At 44.1% G+C, this 19,007-nt stretch overlaps 1 long non-coding RNA gene across 1 annotated transcript; it reads left to right on the forward strand.

Annotated features, from left to right (window-relative positions):
• Positions 1-1,017: 1,017 nt before the first annotated feature.
• On the forward strand, positions 1,018-5,964 carry LOC116216287. Its single transcript, XR_004158764.1, has 3 exons — positions 1,018-3,124; positions 4,502-4,564; positions 5,570-5,964. It is a non-coding gene; the product is annotated as an uncharacterized LOC116216287 (long non-coding RNA).
• The last annotated feature ends 13,043 nt before the right edge of the window (positions 5,965-19,007 follow it).

Consider the following 19,007-nt stretch of genomic DNA (forward strand, 5'->3'; position numbering starts at 1 on the left):
AAGCGCAGTACGCATGAGTTCATAAAAGGCAGGTCCTGCTTAACCAACCATATCTCTTTCTATGACCGAGTCACTCGCTTGGTGGATGACGGAAAAGCTGTTGATGTTGTCTACCTAGACTTCAGCAAAGCCTTTGACATTGTCACCCACATTATTTTCCTAGGGAAGCTGGAAGCCCATGGCCTGGGCAGGTACACTCTTTGCTGGGTAAAGAACTGGCTGGATGGCCATGCCCAAAGAGTGGTGGTGATTGGAGTTAAATCCAGCTGGCGACTGGTCACAAATGGTGTTCCCAAGGGGTTGGTATTGGGGCCCATCCTGTTTCATGTCTTTATTGATGATCTGAGTATACCCTCAGTAAGTGTGCAGATGACAGGAGGTTGTAAGGAAGTGTCTTTCAGCTGGGCTGAGGCCAATTGGGTGAAGTATAGCAAGACCAAGTGCTGAGGCCTGCATTTTGGTCACAACCCCCTGCAACACTACAGGCTTGGGGAGGGTGGCTGGAATACTGTGCAAAGGAAAAGCACCTAGGAGCATTCATTGATGCTCACCTGAACATGAACCAGCAGTGTGCCCAGGTGGCCAAGAAGGTCAGTGGCATCCTGGCTTGTATCAGAAATAGTGTTACCAGGAGGATCAGGAATGTGATCATCCCTCAGATATGCTGAGGCCACACCTCAAGTACTGTGTTCAGATTCGGACCCCTCACTACAAGGAAGACATCATGGCTCTGGAGCATATCCAGGGAAGGGCAACAAAGCTGTGGGGGGGTCTGGAGCACAAGGAGCGGCTGAGGGAACTGGGATTGTTCTGTTTGGAGAAGAGGCTTCAGGGAAACATTACTGCCCTCTACAGCTACCTGGAAGGACGGTGTAGCAAGGTCAGGGTCAGCCTCCTCTCCTATGTAACTAGCAGTAGGACAAGAGGCAGTGGCCTCAGGTTGTGCCAGAGATTATTTAGGTTGGATGTAGGGAAAAACTTCTCCAAAAGAGTGGTCAGGCACTGACACAGGCTGCCCAGGGAGGTGGTTGAATCACTGCCTCTGGGGGTGTTCAAGAAATGTGTAGATGTAATACTAAGAAGGATGGTGTACTGGGTAACATTGGTGTTAGGTGGATGGAGAGACAAGATGATCTTAGAGGTCTTTCCCAACCTTAAGGATTCTATGATTCTTTTGCAGTGTTCCATCATAGCTTTGGGACTCTGCCTGCTCCTATCCCAGGTTTCCAGGCAAGCACCAGCACCGCCTACCACAAACCCAGGGTTATAGCACTGCTAGGGAAGGTGAAGCTGTGCATGGGAGAATTTTTTTTTAGTGTCTGCAAAGCCATTTAACTGGGATAGACTCTGCCATGTATTTCTGGCAGAATAATAGAGTAAAATATTTGTGTTCAGTCACATCCAGACTTGTCTGTTCTCTTGTCTCAGAGATTTTCCAGGTATTGAGCAGCACTTTACAAAGACTTACTAACTTGAAGAGGCATTTAAATATTCGCTTTCCAGTTCAGCTTGTATACTCAGGAGGTTTTCCTCAAGTGCTTCAGGATTTAATTGCAATTTCTCCAAAAGCGTTTTTCCACCAGGTGCTTTTTCTACTGCTGGCCATGCCCTCCCATGTCTACCCTCACCTCTTAAAGCTTCACCAAGTCTCTCTACACAGCTTCCCGGAAAGGTTATTGTCTTATGCTTAATGGAGAGGAAAAAAAAGGCAGTACAAGAGATTTACTGCAAATGGAAGCTATTACTGGAGCAGTTATCAAATGAAAGAACAATATAATAATGTCTAGCCATAAAGATATGAAGAGTTGCTTGTCAGAGGCAAACACCCAATGTGTAAAGTAAATGTGCATGGCTGCTGCAAGCTCTTTTTGGCAGACAAATTCAAGTCCTTGCAGCATAGGTGAAACCCCCAGGTGTTCTGCAGACACTCAGGCTATAAGATGAGTAACCAAAGCAGAAGCAGACAGAGTGAGATGCACTGTCAGCTTTCTCAGAGCTGGAGATTTACACAAAACAGAGCTTGGCCCCATCCTGATGTCCCCAGTGCGCTGCCATGTTCCCTGCTTATTTAGGCATCAGATGCCTCCAGAAGCTGAATCGTGTTATCTCCAGCAGGATTATAGCTCATTGAGGCTGCTGAGCCTGACTATTGGGTTAATACTTAATGAAATAATAGCAGAGGGTGTTGAATTTTGTCTCCCCGTAGACCTGTAAGGTCAAGTCACGTAGGCTAAGGAGCAAAGCTAGAAGACAGCGCTTTCCAGTTGAGAATTTAGGCACATACCGTTTTTCTCTTCTCTCCCAATTTTGCCCTCTCCTGAAGAGCTGGGACAGGAATTTTCAGGCTTAAAACAACTTCTGTTAACCTTTCCAAATTAGAAATACATGAACTAGTAGAGCAGGAATTCACATGACATCTTCTGCTAACATAATAACTGAGGGGTAAATCCACAGAAACACCAGAACCCCCAGTGAGAATTGTGGCCTTAATACAGAGGAAAAGATCGTGCATGTTGAGGCTGCAAAATATTAATGCAACCTGAGCACAAGAGCAGTAAAAGAAAAAAAGTAACCTCTGTGGAGCAGCTGTACATTTTTTCAGAAGTGTTATATCAGTGAATGCTAATGAGAAAGTCCTCCAACATCCCATAGGGACAGAGTGCACTAATTCAGGTCTAGAGGTGGGTGCCCACAGTCGTACGAGCCTTTCTGTGCCTCTGCCCTCACTCATCAGAGAGGACTGTTGAAACATCAATCTCACCACATGCTGCTGAGGGACCCAGTGCTAGTATCCCCTTCTTCAGGTACCCTTGCAACCAGACTGATTGTTGCCACTACTGCCAAGCTCTCATGCCAAGTTTAGTTGCTCTCATATGACTAGGATGCCCCTGACTAATAATCATCAGCATCAGGCACTGGTCATATTGCCTCTGCAGGTTTCCTGCAGTAGCACGCACATAATTTGCTCACAAATAAGACATTAAACTCTGTCTCATTGTCCCACTCATCACACATCTCATAACTCTTCTCCTTTTATTTATAAAGAGAAGCCAAACATCCTACAGACGTGTGGCATCAGCTGTGGGTTCAGCCCAGGACTCCATTGCAAAGAGACCACGGAAAGGTACAGAGAAGCTGCTGGGGCTTTCTCTTCCCTTGAGTACTGGGACAGGAGAGGCTTTTGTAGGCAATCGGAAGAGTTTTTGATTCCTGAGAAGTAACATTTACAACTGACACAACACCCCAGCCCTTTCCCCATTAAAATCACTTACATTTAGCAGCACAGTCACACCTCCTTTCCTGTTGTCCAGCTGTATAAACTACACCAGAAACCACTTCTAAGTCTTTTTTCCAAAGGCTCATGCTCCTTCTGCAGTCTTTTATAGCTTTGGCATGCAGTCATGCCCCAGGTGCCATTTAACTCTTCCCTGTCTGCCTCAGGAGGGCAGTAATATTTTTCCTTTGTAACCATGAGTTGTAGTCAAGTTTTTCTTCTTAACAAAGTTGTCTGTCAAAAAATGGAAAGATGCAAAACTGAGGTTTTCTGTTTAAAGGCTGTAGTGATGATGCGTGGCTGTGTCAGGCAGGTGGGTTTGGGGTCAAGGTGTGCTTATTAAGATGAGGAAATAAATTGCCCTTACCCATTTGAATCAATGACTTGTGCTTTTGTGAAAAAACACTGGAGAGTTTTGTCCTGGGCACAGCTCTCAGGGCAAAGCAGCTGAGGGAATCCTCATCCCAGTGTTCTGTCCTGGTGGGTGATGAGTGATCCCTAGCCAGGACTCCTGGATCTGTACGAAGGTACCATATTGGGCTGGCCGAGTGCCTTCTGGAAGTTCATGCCTGCTGTGTCTAACAGGGGTGAAGTAAGTAAAAATACCTGGCAAAACTAGTAAGTCCAAGAGATTGACTCCAAAATGTCTACTCCAGTGCTTGAATAGTCAACACTTTCAAAATCCATGGGTATTCAAGCCTGCCTCGAAGTCTTGCTGACCTGAAAGCTGCTTGCAGGACATGTCAGAGGAGTTGCACAAGCTCCCCTGCTTTCTGGGTGGACTGTGCCTCAAGCAGAGGAAAGCTACAGCAGCAGGCGAGGCTGCAGAGAGGCTTATGCCAGCTCTGTGTGATGGTGAAATAGGATGGTGCTTTAATAGAGAATTAGAAAGGAAAATGGTTATTGAATTTTACTACAAATCCCCAAGGCAGAATGAGGAGTAGGATGTAAAAATGTTCAAGGAAATTAAACTGGCAATAAGGAAGGGCAGAGTGTTGATACCAGCAGCCTTAATTATCCTAGCTTACAATGGGTGTACTCTGTAATAATTTTCAAGTATCGTTGAAGTGAGCACAACAGGTTTGACCCACTGCTTCTTAAATAAACTGCTCTAATTAGTAACATGCATGCATTATCAGGAGCTGCCAGGAGCAACATCTTGAGTCTGTTACTGTGGAACAAAAATAGTGGATACTAATCTTGCTCTTAATAATTTTATGTGTGTAGGTTATGGATGTAGCAGGAGCTGCAGGGTGGAGAAATCTCTACAGCATGATGGAGAGCAGACAGGTATGAATCTTCACATCCTTCACACTGACTGAAGAGGTCAAATGCAGCTGGTTTCTTCTCCAGAGTCATTAGTTTATTCTCCTACATTTACCTCTTTGCACATTGTTGAGAACAGCGTATGAATGGGGTGGATAATCCCAGCTTTGTGTGAGGAGAACCATCCTCAGCAGTTTTGCCTCCTGCCAAACAAGTATGTGTTTTCAATCTGTCCTTTTGGTGCCCGGAGCAAGAGCACAGGCTCCCTCTGCTCCCTGCGTCTGCATGGCAGAGGGCATGGATTAGCTCTGAGTAAGGCGTCTTGAGAGTCACAACCATCTGGCTGTCATTAGTTTGATTTGATGGAATTGGACAAACGTAACAATTAGTATAGTAAAAACTCCTAATTAAATAAAAAAAAAAAAAGATGATGATTGAGGATGGATGGGTTTTTAATTTTGTGCATGAATGAAAGAACATGTTAATTAAAACCTTGAGTTTATTTATGCGCTATTCTCATTTTGTAGCAAGCTTCAAGGTCCCTGAACCTGGCTGACAGCTCACATCTCCGTCCTGCAGCCCCAAGTTCATCTATCCATCCTGTCCTCTCCTCTCCTCTCCTCTCTTCCCCTCCCCTTCCTTTCTCTCCTCTCCCCTCCTCTGCACATTTGTTCCTTGGCAGCTCCCAGCCACTCACCAGGCTGCCTGGGGACATCAGGGAGGGGGCATACCTGGCAGCAGAGCCTGCTGCTGGCATGGGCTTCAGGGCTTATTGCATCAAGGTGTATGCATTTCAACTTCAAGTGCTGTAAAATAGGAGGAGTTCAGCCCTTATGACATTCAGGATGTGCGGGAAGGAGTCCTGAAGTGGAAACTGCAACTCAGTCTCTCTCTTCAAAGTAGTGCAAAAAGAGAAGTAAAACAGATCCAGAAAGGCATCTATTATTATGTAGGCCTTCATGTGAAATCCTTGCATAAGAGAGCAGAAAGCTGGTAAGCTGCAAGAGTTTTATTTTCTATGTTTTGCAGGGTCAGCCTCTGACCGCACATCAGTTTCCTGCTCTAGCCAATGAAATCAGCACTGCAATTACTCCTTACAAACTTGTGGCTCAAAGTCTTTGCTGTGCTCCTGCTTTTTCTTCCAGCATGAAATTTTGGACTGAATAAAAAATATTCACAGGCAAACAAGTTTCTACATCTCTTAAAATCTCTTTGGGAATAAAAGAACTCCAAAGCAGTGGGAAAGTGCTTGGTTCTTGTGAGCCCTTCTTAAAGGCACTTTTGTGGCCAGTGCCACCTCTCATAGGAAATCTCTTAGCATCCTGAGAGTCCACAGGGTTTGAGAATTGAACACTTCTAAGAAAAACACTGTGAGAAATATACATCATCTGAGTACTCTGGGTCATCAGGCAGCCCTCATGATGTAATGAGAGGGTCCTGCCAGCCCCTTCTCCAGCAGATTTCTCAATACTCCCTAAAAGCATAGCAGAAAATTTTAAAAAATAAATATAAGATTTTGAAAAAGCCACATAGTGAAGAGAGTTAAATAACCTAGCAAGGAAATCAAGTGTTTTCTGATAATTTTTTTCTCTAGACTGTGCAGGTTCCTCCAATGAACCAAAAACTCCATTATTCATACAGCTGAAATGAATTGTATCAGCGTTCAAGAATTAAATGCAATTAAATATGTGTATGAAGCCTAACAACAAGGTGATTTTATGCAAGTTGTCTTGATATGTGTTAAGACTTGCTGTTGGTAAGCTTGTCATCAAGTTACATTATTTCCCCTGAGAGCAAAACAAATCAACATTTCCCCACTCGATGCTTCTGAAGACAGCATTTCAGCAACAGCTGATCAGCAGGGTCTGAAAGTGAACTTGATTATAGGCAGAGAGGATTTTAAAGTTGAGAAAAAACCCAAAGACAAAGGCAGCTCAAGGGGAGCAGACGAAGCAGTTATTATTAATTTTTAAATATTATTTGGGTATTAATGTCGCAGAATAGGATTTCTCATGCAGGTCACAAATTTAACACAGCCACACCAGTGGTCTTTACCCACCCTGAAGTGATTTTGATAAAACCAGACCATAATATGGTGAGGAAAGAAGATTAAAAAATTGAAGGGGGTTCAGAAATGAGGGGAACAATCTCTAGAGACATGCCTTTCTTTTTCTGGAGAAAAATAATGAGAAAAATGTTGCTTCATACTCTTAGAGTGGGATACCTGGTGATGTACGAAACGTGATGCTGCTGTTTTTCTTTGCCTGTACATACTTCTGCGTGAGGTCAGCACCTTAAGCTTTTTACACAATTCTGGGAGCTCTTTTGCTATTTCTTTCCTCTGTCAGTCTGCAGCTTCTCTGCTCTACATACGTGATACAGGTACGCCCTGCCTGGGAGCACACAGAAAATGACAATTACCTGCCATTCCTTATTTCTGTCCAGAGTACCTCAAATATTTTAAGGATTAGAGGTGACCGAGTTCCAGGACAATGGCAGGAAATAGCAGATGAGGCATCAGCACCTCCAGACGTACGTTTTCATATAATATAAATCATCCTGTTTAATTAGAGATCTCTCCCTTGAGCTCCCAGCATGAGGCTATTTACAGACAGTGGGGGAAGCACAAGCTCCTCCAGCAATCTCACACATCTCTTACGCCTTCCTCAAGATTTCCCCACAAGTACTGTGTATCAAAGGAGACTATTTTTATTCTCTTCTAGTAGTGGGGTCTTATCGGTTTATTGAAAAGGGGATAATAAATAATAGGAATGGATGCAGGCAACTTGCATCTGCTCTACAGGAATTGTGCCTGCAGTCACAGTTTCAAGCTGAAGCATCTCAGCTCCTCCCCATCTTCTGCAACACAAGGAGAAGAATCCTGTTGGGCTGAGAGTAGGAGTGGGGGTAGGCAGCATATAGCTAGCCAAGGGACCACTCAGAATGGGATGTCTGTGCTGGGAGGCCTTACATTGCAGAAACCCCACCCAGATCTCCAGCACTGTGCCAAGAGGCTGAGGTTCACCTTGGGGACCCCACTGCTGGCCAAGCCACTGCTCTGCTCCAGGCCCAGCCAGGGATTCACCAGCAGCAGAACCAACATGGCAAACGAGGGAGAGGGTGATAAAAGCCAGCAGGAGCAGGACAGAAGGCTGAGCAGAAGAAAATGATGCCATACTGACAGCAAAACCACTTTGGAGACCTTGAGTGACAGCTCCATGTGGCTGTGGCTTTGCTTCCTTCCTGGCCAATGCCAACTGTGGGCATTTGGAATTTGGATTCCAAAATCTGAATTTGGATTGCAAAATCTGTAACAGAATCAGAAAAAGTCACATCTCTCTCATGCCAGATTTGCTCTAGAGGTCTGCCATCAAGTTAATCATCAGTTTCTTTAATGTGGCAAATTTGAAAGGAACAAAGCCCTGCCTTGCATAGCACCAGTGCAGAGAGACTCCAGGCGTGCATCTCCTGGGAAGGATATTTACATCATTAGGAAAAACATGAAATTGAATCTTATTCTTGTAACCAAAACATCTTTGATGATTCACTTCCTGTCATTGCTGTACAGTATTCAGGATATAAATAGCTTTCTTTTAAATCTAAAAGACTTGCAATCCATTATTCCAGTGGTCTTAAGCAGGACGGAACACCTCCAGCAGGACTAAGGGCTGCTATTGCAAGATATAAAGGGAACATCAATCACAGCTCATTTGTCACCAGGTATCTGGGATGGACACATGCTGTGCAGAGCAGGTCTGGCTGACCTGTCAGAATGCATGGGAATCAGCTGCCAAGAAGGACCCTTTCATCCATGAGTGAGAAGTTTAGAGTGAGTAGAAAGAGCAACCATGTAATGACACATGAAATCACCTAGGGACGGGTCATTAGAAATGGGGTTGGAGCTTTCCTTGGCCAAATAATAATTAGAAGGAATGAAGAAAAATAAAAGCACAGTGAAAAGTGTTTCTAAAATGGTGATGGAGACTGCACAATCTTTGTAAATGCATTGACTATGAAGTCTGTATGCTCCAAGCATGTGACAGTGGTGAAGGACCAGCAGTTTCACACGGAGAGCAGGTGAGTTCTGGTTTGTGCAAAGATTGACTCCCTGCAACTGGAGGCCTTTCACAAGACATTTCCCACTGAAGATGGCAAAACCCAAGTAAGCAGAAGCATCTCCATGAACCCAAGCATGCATCCTGTAGATACCCCTACATCTGCAGCCATTACATTGTTCTGCTAGGCAAGTCCTTCATTCAAAAACTTGATGCCTGTGGAGCTTTGGGAAGGGTGAAAGATAATATCAAGATTCTGTTGCTTCTCCATGCGTTGTATGGGGAAACATGGGCTGTGTTAATGCTCTGGGCTCCATGTGGTTTTCCTTAGACTTTACCACAGATATCTGGCCATCCCCTACCAGCAGGGTGCCCTGGATGCCAGACCCTTGAGCACTGCTCAGAGTCAGGACATGGGCTGGCTGTGGGCACCAAGCAGCTGCCTGTCACATGGCTGATGCACATTCACCAGCAGCAGATTTATACCCATGAGGAATTTGCAGAGAGATTAGTGAACCAATGCAGACACAAGACAAGGCGACTCCTGTTGCTCTTCAAGGAATGCATAAGCTAACAACTCTGCTACAGTTTCATACGTCATTAGGCTAATGTTCTGTTTAAATAGAGTTATCAATCATTTTGTGATTAAGCCTCTTTGTGCAGGCAACAAATAGATGGGAAATGAAAGTGGATTGTTTGAGGATTATAAAAAGACATTGCTAAAGCTGCCACTGCTTCTGCTGAAGGTGGAAAAACACAGAGGAACTAATTGATAGTGCCAAAACAAGCCTCCAAAGGCGATGCAATTTAAATAGAAACAGCCAATCGAGTTGTCTGTTAGATGTTCTGACACGCCTGAACCTTTTAAGCATATGTTTGCTTCCTATTTTCATTTTTGTTCCATCCTACAAGACCTGAAATTTGTGTTTCTTTACCAAAATAATGTAAAGGAAAGTTGAAATTCTTATAAACCTATAATTCCAGCAGCTTTAAGGAAGATGTGAACTACCAGTAGACCCCTTTATTTTACTCTATTAAGGATATAGTTATTTTCTCAGGAGTTATACAAGAAAAAAATCAATTTTGCACTTTGCTCCTGAATGTCTTCTTTATTCTAATAACCAGTTGCAGGCAGATATCGTAATAGTTCCTTGCTTAATTCTATATTGAAATTTTACACTTAAACTGTTAGTAATTTTTTTTTTCATTGCTCAATTACATTGAGAAGTTTGACTCCCAGACTTTGTTCTGGGGATTTTCAGGGAAACCAAATTTTGCACATCACACCCTCTTTGAAACACATTTTTCTTTTCCCAGGAAGCATTTTATAATCATGTTTATTAGTCCTGTCAGCAGCAGCTGCTGAAGTGTTATAACTGTTCTTGTTCATCGTTTCCATGGTTGTAGCTCCTCAAGGAGAACAACGTAGGGTCAAAGGTGATGGCAGCCCATTTTTCTGCACCAAGGCCTAAGCATTTCCCCAGCCCTCATCAAAAACAGTAATAAGAGCACAACCATGAGTGGCACAGAGCAGGTGAAGAGATGCTGATTCTTCACTTTCTCTTCTAATACAAGAATGAAATGCCTTTGAATGACTCTTACTAGAGTCAAATAGAAAAAAATACCCAAGAAAAGATGGTTCTTTGTACAATAAGGAAAAGATCTGGGGCCTCCTTGCCCAAGGGTGCTAGGATGCAAGTGCTTGCAGAATTCAAGATCAGCACTTGCACTGCACAAGAACCTGGAAATCTCATGGAGGTTAACACACAGGCAAACCACTTCAAAGTTATGAACCCTTGACTGAAATAGGCTTGTAAGGATTCTAGGAGAAGCATCATGTATGTTTGTCCTGTTCCTGCTCTTGCTTATACATTCTGTTGCTGGAAGAGGCTAGCATGTAGGTGCCCTCCTACCTTATTTCAAGCTCTTTTGCAGCAATCACACTTGTGGTAGTGTTTTTTTCCTCATGCACAAATGATTTTCACAGCAGAGATTAAGTTGTACTCAAGCGGTGATTTCACCATTGCATTGCTTATGTTTTAAGTATCCAGTTCCTGGAGTGGAATCCAGAAGCCGGTATCAAAGCAAGAAAATTAAGACACTTCAGGGTGTGATTCAAAAAGCAGAATACATTAAGGATGGTGTTAATAAGTAGTAAAATGTCGAGGACAGAGAAGATGGGATTTCAGTAAGCAGAGTACTGTAAAAAAATAAAAATAAAAAAATCAGAGCAACCCTCCTGGACAGAATTTAGCAGCAAATCTGGCCATGGTCTGCTTCAGCTGGAGCTGGATCCTGTGCTTGTGATGTGCCTCAGTATCTGTCAGTATCTGACTGACATCTGTATGTGCCTCGGGATGTGGCACATCTAGAAACATAGCACTTATGGAGTATAGAAATGTCTATGGGCTCCAGGACTACAGTTCTGGAAACCTGAAGGTCTAAATTCAGTCCAACCCCTTAAAAGCAGAAGAAATTATTTTAGATTGAGGTACTGAGATTGAGAACCCTAAAGATTTCATGGGGAAACTCAGACGCTTCTGGAAGATTTGTGGGTTTTGATGGAAGTATTGACCTTGCAGCAGAGGATGGGTGACCCTCACTCCATTTGTTTTTCTATCATTCTCTGGAGGTACCAGCAATGCCCAGTGACCAAGGCACTTGATAGACACTTGGTGGAGTCTTCTAATACTCCATGTGCTTGATCCCATGCATTCATCTGCATGTTAAGCAGACCTTATTTGCTGTATGTGTCTTTGAGTTGCCTTTCCTTGCCACAAATACAGACTGTGTGTGGGAGAAGACTCACTAAGAGATGGAGGTATGGGAAAAGAGCTGTATTTGTGGGGAAGGAGAAAAATGCATCCAAATACAGGCTTCAGTGAAGGGGTGATCCACAAGGCAGGAGGAGGCTTATATGGTCTCCACTGAATATGCTGTGTCAAGTAGATCATGAATTCCTATCTTGTGTTATATACAGCCTGCTGTCTGAAAGTGTCCCATCTTGCCCTGGTCAGCCAGCTGTCAAAAGACTCTCCTACTTACTCAGTATCTTGACTTGTAAGTGATGAATACTGAAAGAAATAGTCTCTTGAGCCCAGACTGCCCAGCTCTAGGACCACACTAGCATGGGAGGACTCTCATCTGCTTCCTAAGCCTCACAAAATTCTGTCATGATTAATATTCCCAGATCTGATTCGTCTGCAGGAAAGCATCAGCAGCTACCTGGCACCCTGCCTGGGGCAGGTCACATCTGCAATAGCTTCAGGCAGTGCAGGGCAGGCAGGCCTTTCTGGCACATGGAGAGAGCAAAAAGACAAATGTAATGACTGTGGGGTGATGCAGCAGTACGTGTCTTCTCAAAGTAGATGGCTACTGTACACTCTCCAGACAAAACTCCTCCCTAAACCAACCCTAGCTATTATAAAAAAGCAAAAAAAATGTTTGTTGCAGCATTACCCATAATATTTTTTATGTCTCAGAGTCTTCTGTGTATTAAAGAAAAAATGAAAAATTCCTAATTATCTGTGCAACAGTTTTTTAAAATAGAGGATATTGCCGAGGGACAATATATTGATATGGAGATGAATAAACTCAGGAATGCTCCTATTAAGAGCAGCAATCACCTTCTAAGGAGTGGGTGCTGCAGCATCCCAGGCACAGCCTTGGTTGTTTTTCTGGGAGCTGCAGAAAAGCAGCCTGGGGAGGGTCTATGTATTTGTATCTGCCTTCAAAATCCAGCACACACTTCTACTATGAAGGTTGCTTACCTTTTTCACCTTCCTTGTAGAGCAAGTTTTGCTTCCGTCTGAATCAAGGCTGCAGGCAACAGCAAGCAAGCTTGGCAATCTGGAAAGCAAGGTTTTTTTCAGATAGTGGTGGCTCAAAATAACCTTTTCTCTTCCACCTCTATTTTGGGATTGAAGCTAACTACTGTTACTCTGCCTTCAACACAAACTAGACAAGTAACCATGACTAAATCAATTCAATTGGAGAATAAATAAGGAAAGATTAGCCCCAAATCAATGCTTCTACTCAATGCTGCTTCAGGACAGAGCTAAGGTGGCTTAGGTACTTATTTTTGCATTTTTACTTAACATCTTTGTGGTTCTCTTTAAAGTGTTAGAAACAAGTTTAGGTTTGAATTTAAATTCCCCAGTGTGCATTTCTTCGGGGCTACATGATCCCAGCGGTGTGATTTGCCTATAAGCTCAGCCTCAACCCGATGTTATCTTCTCGAACTACAGCTGTATGCATCACATTAATGATACACGTTCAGGCTACTCACTGCATGCCACTATTGCATACTAACAGGATCCTTAACTTTTACTACAGATAAGCATGTTTTCAAGTCACTATGTTTTCCCATTTGTTTCGGCTTAGAGAGGAATAAGGAGCTAGAACTGCCTTTTCAGCACACAAAGGAAGCAGAGTGTGAGCATTTATAGGATCATGTGAGACACTGGCTGCTTTCACCTGCCACAGAGTGGCTGCTCAATCATGTCATCTGAGCATGGTCAGCTGCCCTGCTTGCAGGACCTTTCCTTCCTCCATGCTGAGTCCCACGCTGGTCCACTCCCAAGCAGGCAGCGAGGACCAAGGCAGCGATTCCACCATCGCACCAGCAATGGGCTGGGGCTGATTCTGAAGCAGATGGGAATTTTATGGCTCTCTTAAAGCTTGAACAGAATTAGTTAAAAGCCTTTCTAATAATATCAGCCTCCTGCAGGGTGCTCTAGTGTGGCCTTTTGGGAAATTCAAGGGCTAACCTTGACTGCTAATGGACTGAAGGTGCAAACTAGAGCCCAGCACAGGCAAGTTCCGCCCATGTCCTGCAGCCAACACCCCTCCTGCCCTCCAACAACCAGACTTCTGCACTCTCCAGGAAACAGAGGGACTCTGCAATTGGGATATGTGGTTATGGCCAAGTTCATTTTCTAAGGTGTTCATTTCATTTATGCTCTTGCATTGCCACTTTGCTGCAGAATTGTGGAATGGCTGAGGTTGGGAGGGCCTTAAAGATCATTGCGCTCCAATTCCTTCCCTGTGGCCAGGGTTGCCATGATTCAATCTTGCTAAAAGCCTTAGATTACAATAAAAAGGAAGGCATATACCACCACACTTTAGCTCATTGAACTCCTGGCCTTACTAGCTATTTTTGTCAACAACATGGAGGATGACAGTGTCACAGCAAGAACTTGGGCTAGCTTGCAAGCCACTTGCTGGTTGCATATCTCCGTAAGGTGGTGAGATGCACATCTTTCTACGCAATACAAATGAGAAAAGGCCCCTCAGAACTAGGGCAGTCAGCAGCCAGCTCTCTGCATGGAGAGTCAGCCAGCCAGGTTCCTGTCCACGGAAAACCCTTTCTCCTCTGTGGATCTCACTTACGCTCCTTCCCCACACAACATGAACAACCAAGATGGGTACCTCAATCAGAGTAGGACACCTTCCAAAGCCCATTCAGAGGAAAACAGAAAACTGCAACCAGGACTTCTGATCCTCTGAAGCTACAGCACCACTTGATAGATGCCCCATCCATTCAGACATTCAAGGCCAGACTTGGATGGGGCTTTGAGTAATGTGATTGAGCTGTGTGTAGGTGTCCCTGTTCATTGCAGGAAGTTGATTAGATGGCCCTTCCAACTCAAAGGATTCTGTGATTCTCTGATTCTATACTTGCAAGCTCAAACTAACAGAATTAAGACAGAAAGCTGCAAAGATGCTGCAGCAGAGCCAAACACAACTAGAGCAATTCAGTATAATTGAAATGCACACACACTCCTTATTTCATGCACAGAAAACTTCAGTATCAGAACAACTGCTTTAGAGGAACTGAAGAAAATTAAAGAAGAAAAAGCAAAATAACTGCATCTCTTCTGATTTGTTATAAAAAATGTCTCTAAAATAATTAGTCATGCTGCAAACGGCACATACAAATAACAAAAAAATATTACACCTTCAAAAGCATTGTAGAAAAAAGCTACAATGAAATTCACTGCCTAATGAGATTATCGTTGGAGAAATTTTACAACAGACAAAACTCATTGCTTCATGCTCATTTTACCAAATTTGGAAGAGAAGGTCTTATGTTTTTAGCCATTAAAATTCTAAAATTAGCCACATACCTACCCTGTCCACATTAGGCTTTTTTTTCCTCAACAGCAGTGTTAGACAAGGAGAGACACCTCAAAGTTTTGCATTAAAAAAAAATGCCTGCAAATGAGTCATATTCAAACAGTATTATAAAAGTACATGAGGAGCATCTCGGCAATTGGATAAATGAAAAGCTAGCAGGCAGGATGAACAGCATGAGGGACATCTGTAGCATTACAGGGAGAACTGACCTCCTGGAGGACTCAGTGCCTGCATATCATTGCAGACATCTTTTTGCCTGCTGCAACCTAGGAGCTGCCATTCAGCCAATAGCAATTTGCATGGCAGACAACTGGGCTGAAGCAACTGTATGCTCTACAAAATAGCATTGGCTATGGTAAATCAAAGAAGTTACACCTTGCATCCAGCCAGAACTATTAGGAGCTTTTGTGCAAAACTGCTGGTCCAAATATACCAGGACTGGCTTATTTCTACCTATAGACTCGGGTTGGGAAAAGTTAAGCACTCTAAGTCTGTATCGCAGCATGGATTTTCCAGTTCTTTGCTTTTGTCTTCCTTACTTGTACTGGGTTTGTGTGTGTAAAATCAATGAATAATAAGATGTTATAATTACAAAATAAACAAGAGAGTTACGCAAAGCAGGCTATAATAACAAAAAAGAGAATAGATAGAAAACCTACCTGTATCCTGAGCTCACTTACCAAACTCCAGCAGAGTAGATCTCCAGAAGAGATCCTTCTCCACTGGTGATCAGCTCTTAAATGGGTGTAGGAGAGGTGCAGCCGGGCTCCACCCCTTCTGGCAGCACAGGTGAATTGCCTTCACCTGTGCTCCCATGGCTGACTCATTGCTCGCCTCAGGTAATTAATCAGAGGTTCAGGCCACGACTCAGCAGTTCTCATACAGTGTGTTTCCCCATGGAGGCCAGCAGTCGTACACAATGGGTAGGGAAGTGGTGGACTCACCGTCCCTGGAGGTGTTCAAGAACCGTGTAGATGTGGCACTGAGGGACATGGTTGGTGGGCACGGTGGGGATGGATTGTGGTTAGATATGTTTATCTTAAAGGCCTTTTCCAACTTTAATGAGTCTATGATTTCTTTATTTAGTCATTTTTCCCCACATTTACAGAGCCCAGGTGCTGATTGTTTACTGCCTTGTTCCTGACTTCCCTTTCCTGCCTACAGCCTAACCTAACCTCTTTTTTTCCTTTCTGCTGCTGGGGGTGTGAGCTGATCAAACACACCTCTAATGCTGTGGCTGATACACAATTACGGAATGGTTTGCTAATGGCATATCAGGTATGAGTGATATTAAACATACATGGACGTATGATTTTAGCAACAGCTAGTTAACTATCAATCCAATATTTATCTTTCCTTTGGAGCTGTCTTAATAGCATAATTATAAAATGAAAGCATTTTGATTTTCTTTATTGAAAAAAAAAATCACCAGCAGCCCCTTCAGGCAAGCCTCTTGTGTGGTTTATTTAAACAAGGCCAACAAAGACATTGTAAGCACTTTTCTTCTAAATCCCTCATCAGCTGGTTGCATAGCAGGGGGCTAACACAGACTGAGGGGCTGCCTCCCTGAATGCTCGCCAAGAGCATTCTCATAGTGTGCCCCAGCCCTCACAGAGCGAGCACTGGTGCTTCCCTGGGATGAAGGATTAAGTTCAGCACAAGCTGGGCTCAGCTCCATGGCAGCATTGCCAATGGAGGTATTAAGCCCTTGCGTGCAGCAGATTGATTCTGGCTGTCATGTAGCCACTGTGCTGCTGTCAACATGCTCCGCTGCGGCTTACCCTGACATAGTGATCAAGTGCTTGGGGTTCTGCCTTATGTATTAAACATCAAACCACACCAACAGATGAAACCCTCTCCCTGCCACACGTTGCACCCGTGTGTTGCTCTGCATCAGTAGTATCAGAGAAAGGACAAAATACAGATGACTTTAGCACCATAGCATCGGACTGGCAATTCAGTGAAGAACACCTTGATCATGTCGTCTGCTGTCATGCCAGTGCAGCAACATTAGCAGAGAAAGACAGGCCAGAAAGGGATATCTCATAAGGAAACCCTGTATGAATTATGAAATCTTTTGAGTTGGAAGAGACACTTAAAGGCCATCTAGTCCAATCCCCTGCAATGAACAGGGACACCTACAGCTAGAACTTGTTGCTCAGAGTCCTGTCCAGCCTGACCTTGACTGTCTCCAAAGACAGGACTTTCACCCCCCTCTCTGGGCAATCTGTTCCAATGACTCACCACCCTTACTGTAAAAACTTCTTTATATCCAATCTAAATCTCCTTTCTTTTAGTTTGAAACCATTTCCCCTTGTTCTTTCACAACAGAATCTGCTAAGCAGTCTGTCCCCTTCTTCCTTATAGACCCTCTTTAGATACTGAAAGGCTGCTCTCAGGTCTCCCTGGAGCCTTCTCTTCTCCAGGCTGAACAGCCCCAGCTCTCTCAGCCTGTTCTCATAGGGGAGATGTTCCAATCCTTGGATCATTTTTGTGGCCCTCCTTTGAACGTGCTCCAACAGGTCAATGTTTCTCCTATACTGAAGACTCCATATCTGGATGCAGTACTCCAGGTGAGGTCTCACCAGAGCAGAGGGCCACTAGGCTTTGTTGAACCTCACGAGGTTCACTTGGGCCCAGTGCTTGAACCTGTCTAGGTGTCTCTGGATGGCATCCCAACCCTCAGTTGTGTTGACCACATCACACCTTGGTGTCACCCAAGAGTTGTCTCCATGTTGGTACCAAAGCCCATCAGTGTAAAGAGCAGCCAAAAGTCAGCTGTGAAGGCCATCTCTCCTTCCAGCTTCTCAGGAGGCCTCCTCCAGCACCAGCTGCTGCTTCTCCTGTACTATGCAGGGCTGAGCTGCAAGTGTTAGCTGCCTTTTTGTTATAAACAAATTGAAATAATGAAATACCCAAATTTTAAAAAGAACCCCCAAGAACAGAGGAACGGTGAGCATAAATATCCAAGTAAAACAAGATGGGGCTACAAAAAGAGAGAGAGAGAGGCAGAGCCATCCAACTACATCTCTGAAGGGCCATTCACTAACAGCCACCAGTACCTGATGTCTCACCCACAAACCCAGAGCATCTTCACCCCTGGCAGAAGCCATGCCCTGGTGATTTCTGAGGAGCTGCAGTGTGGGGAGAACTTACAGTGAAACAGTGTCAAATGTCAAAGGAGAGATCTGAAAATATATTAGGCTGTGAAACCCAGAGGACAGTGAGGAAATTAAAAGAGGAGACATCACAAGCAGGGCTTTGGCACGCAACGTCAGGCGAATCTTAAAGCCTTAAGGGGCTTTAAGGACAGCAACACATATCCAAAGGAGATACTGAAGAATGACAAGTGAAAAGTGACAGGCACTGAATCTGACATGTCTCCCATTTGGTGGGCTCTGTGCATCCATCACTCATGTTTAGGGATCCTCTACAGGCTCTGTCCCTTCCTGTTTGCCCTGGGAAATCCCTGACACTCTGCAGTCAGCTACAGAACCTCCTGGTGAACTGCGGGGTGTCTAGGATGTTTGGAAACAAGGGGAGATGACCTCCTGCAAAGGCTTTTCAATGGAAAACAAAAAATGTACTGAGTGCTGCTGAAGTTGCAATGAGAGCCAAAACTAGGAATTAGCATTTTTTTTCAAGGACAAATTTGCAGAGCTGTCAAGGACAACTACTATCTCCCTTTTGCAAATTGCCCCAGCAACAGCTGAGCATCTCATATGAATCCCCCTGTACAACATGACTGTGCTGACTCCTTGTTCAGTGACGGGAGGGCTGCCCTCATGGGACATGCTCAGACCAGATCCTCTCTAGGAGCTTTGGGTGACAGAAATTGTTTCTCTTTCAAGTTGTATTTCTAAAATTGCACTCTGAATGATAAAATAAGAACACAACTCTGGAGATACAGGAGCAAGGCATAGACAGGTAAGAATTCCCCTCTGGCTTTGCTTTCCGCACAGATATTAGGCTGGTTCTGGCTGACCTGCTTTGCATTTGGTATCCTGCTGGGCTCCAGGTGTTACACAGCAGCAGTGATTAATTACGACGTGTAACACAAAGATTTAAGGAGCTTCTGTTTGAATTCGTTTGTGAGCTTTCATGTATCCAGAACAATTAACTCATGTACTCTGCAGAGCTGGGATCTGTCAGCAAAATGGTTCATGTAAGTACTGAGGGCAGCCCTTCCCAAACACGCTGATACACTGTAGGAGCTGAATTGTTACCAAGGTATTACTAACCTGGTATAAATTTAGACTGTTGCTTTTTCGAGA

The sequence above is a fragment of the Meleagris gallopavo genome, chromosome 2, assembly GCF_000146605.3.
Source record: "Meleagris gallopavo isolate NT-WF06-2002-E0010 breed Aviagen turkey brand Nicholas breeding stock chromosome 2, Turkey_5.1, whole genome shotgun sequence".
Taxonomy (NCBI): Eukaryota; Metazoa; Chordata; class Aves; order Galliformes; family Phasianidae; genus Meleagris; species Meleagris gallopavo.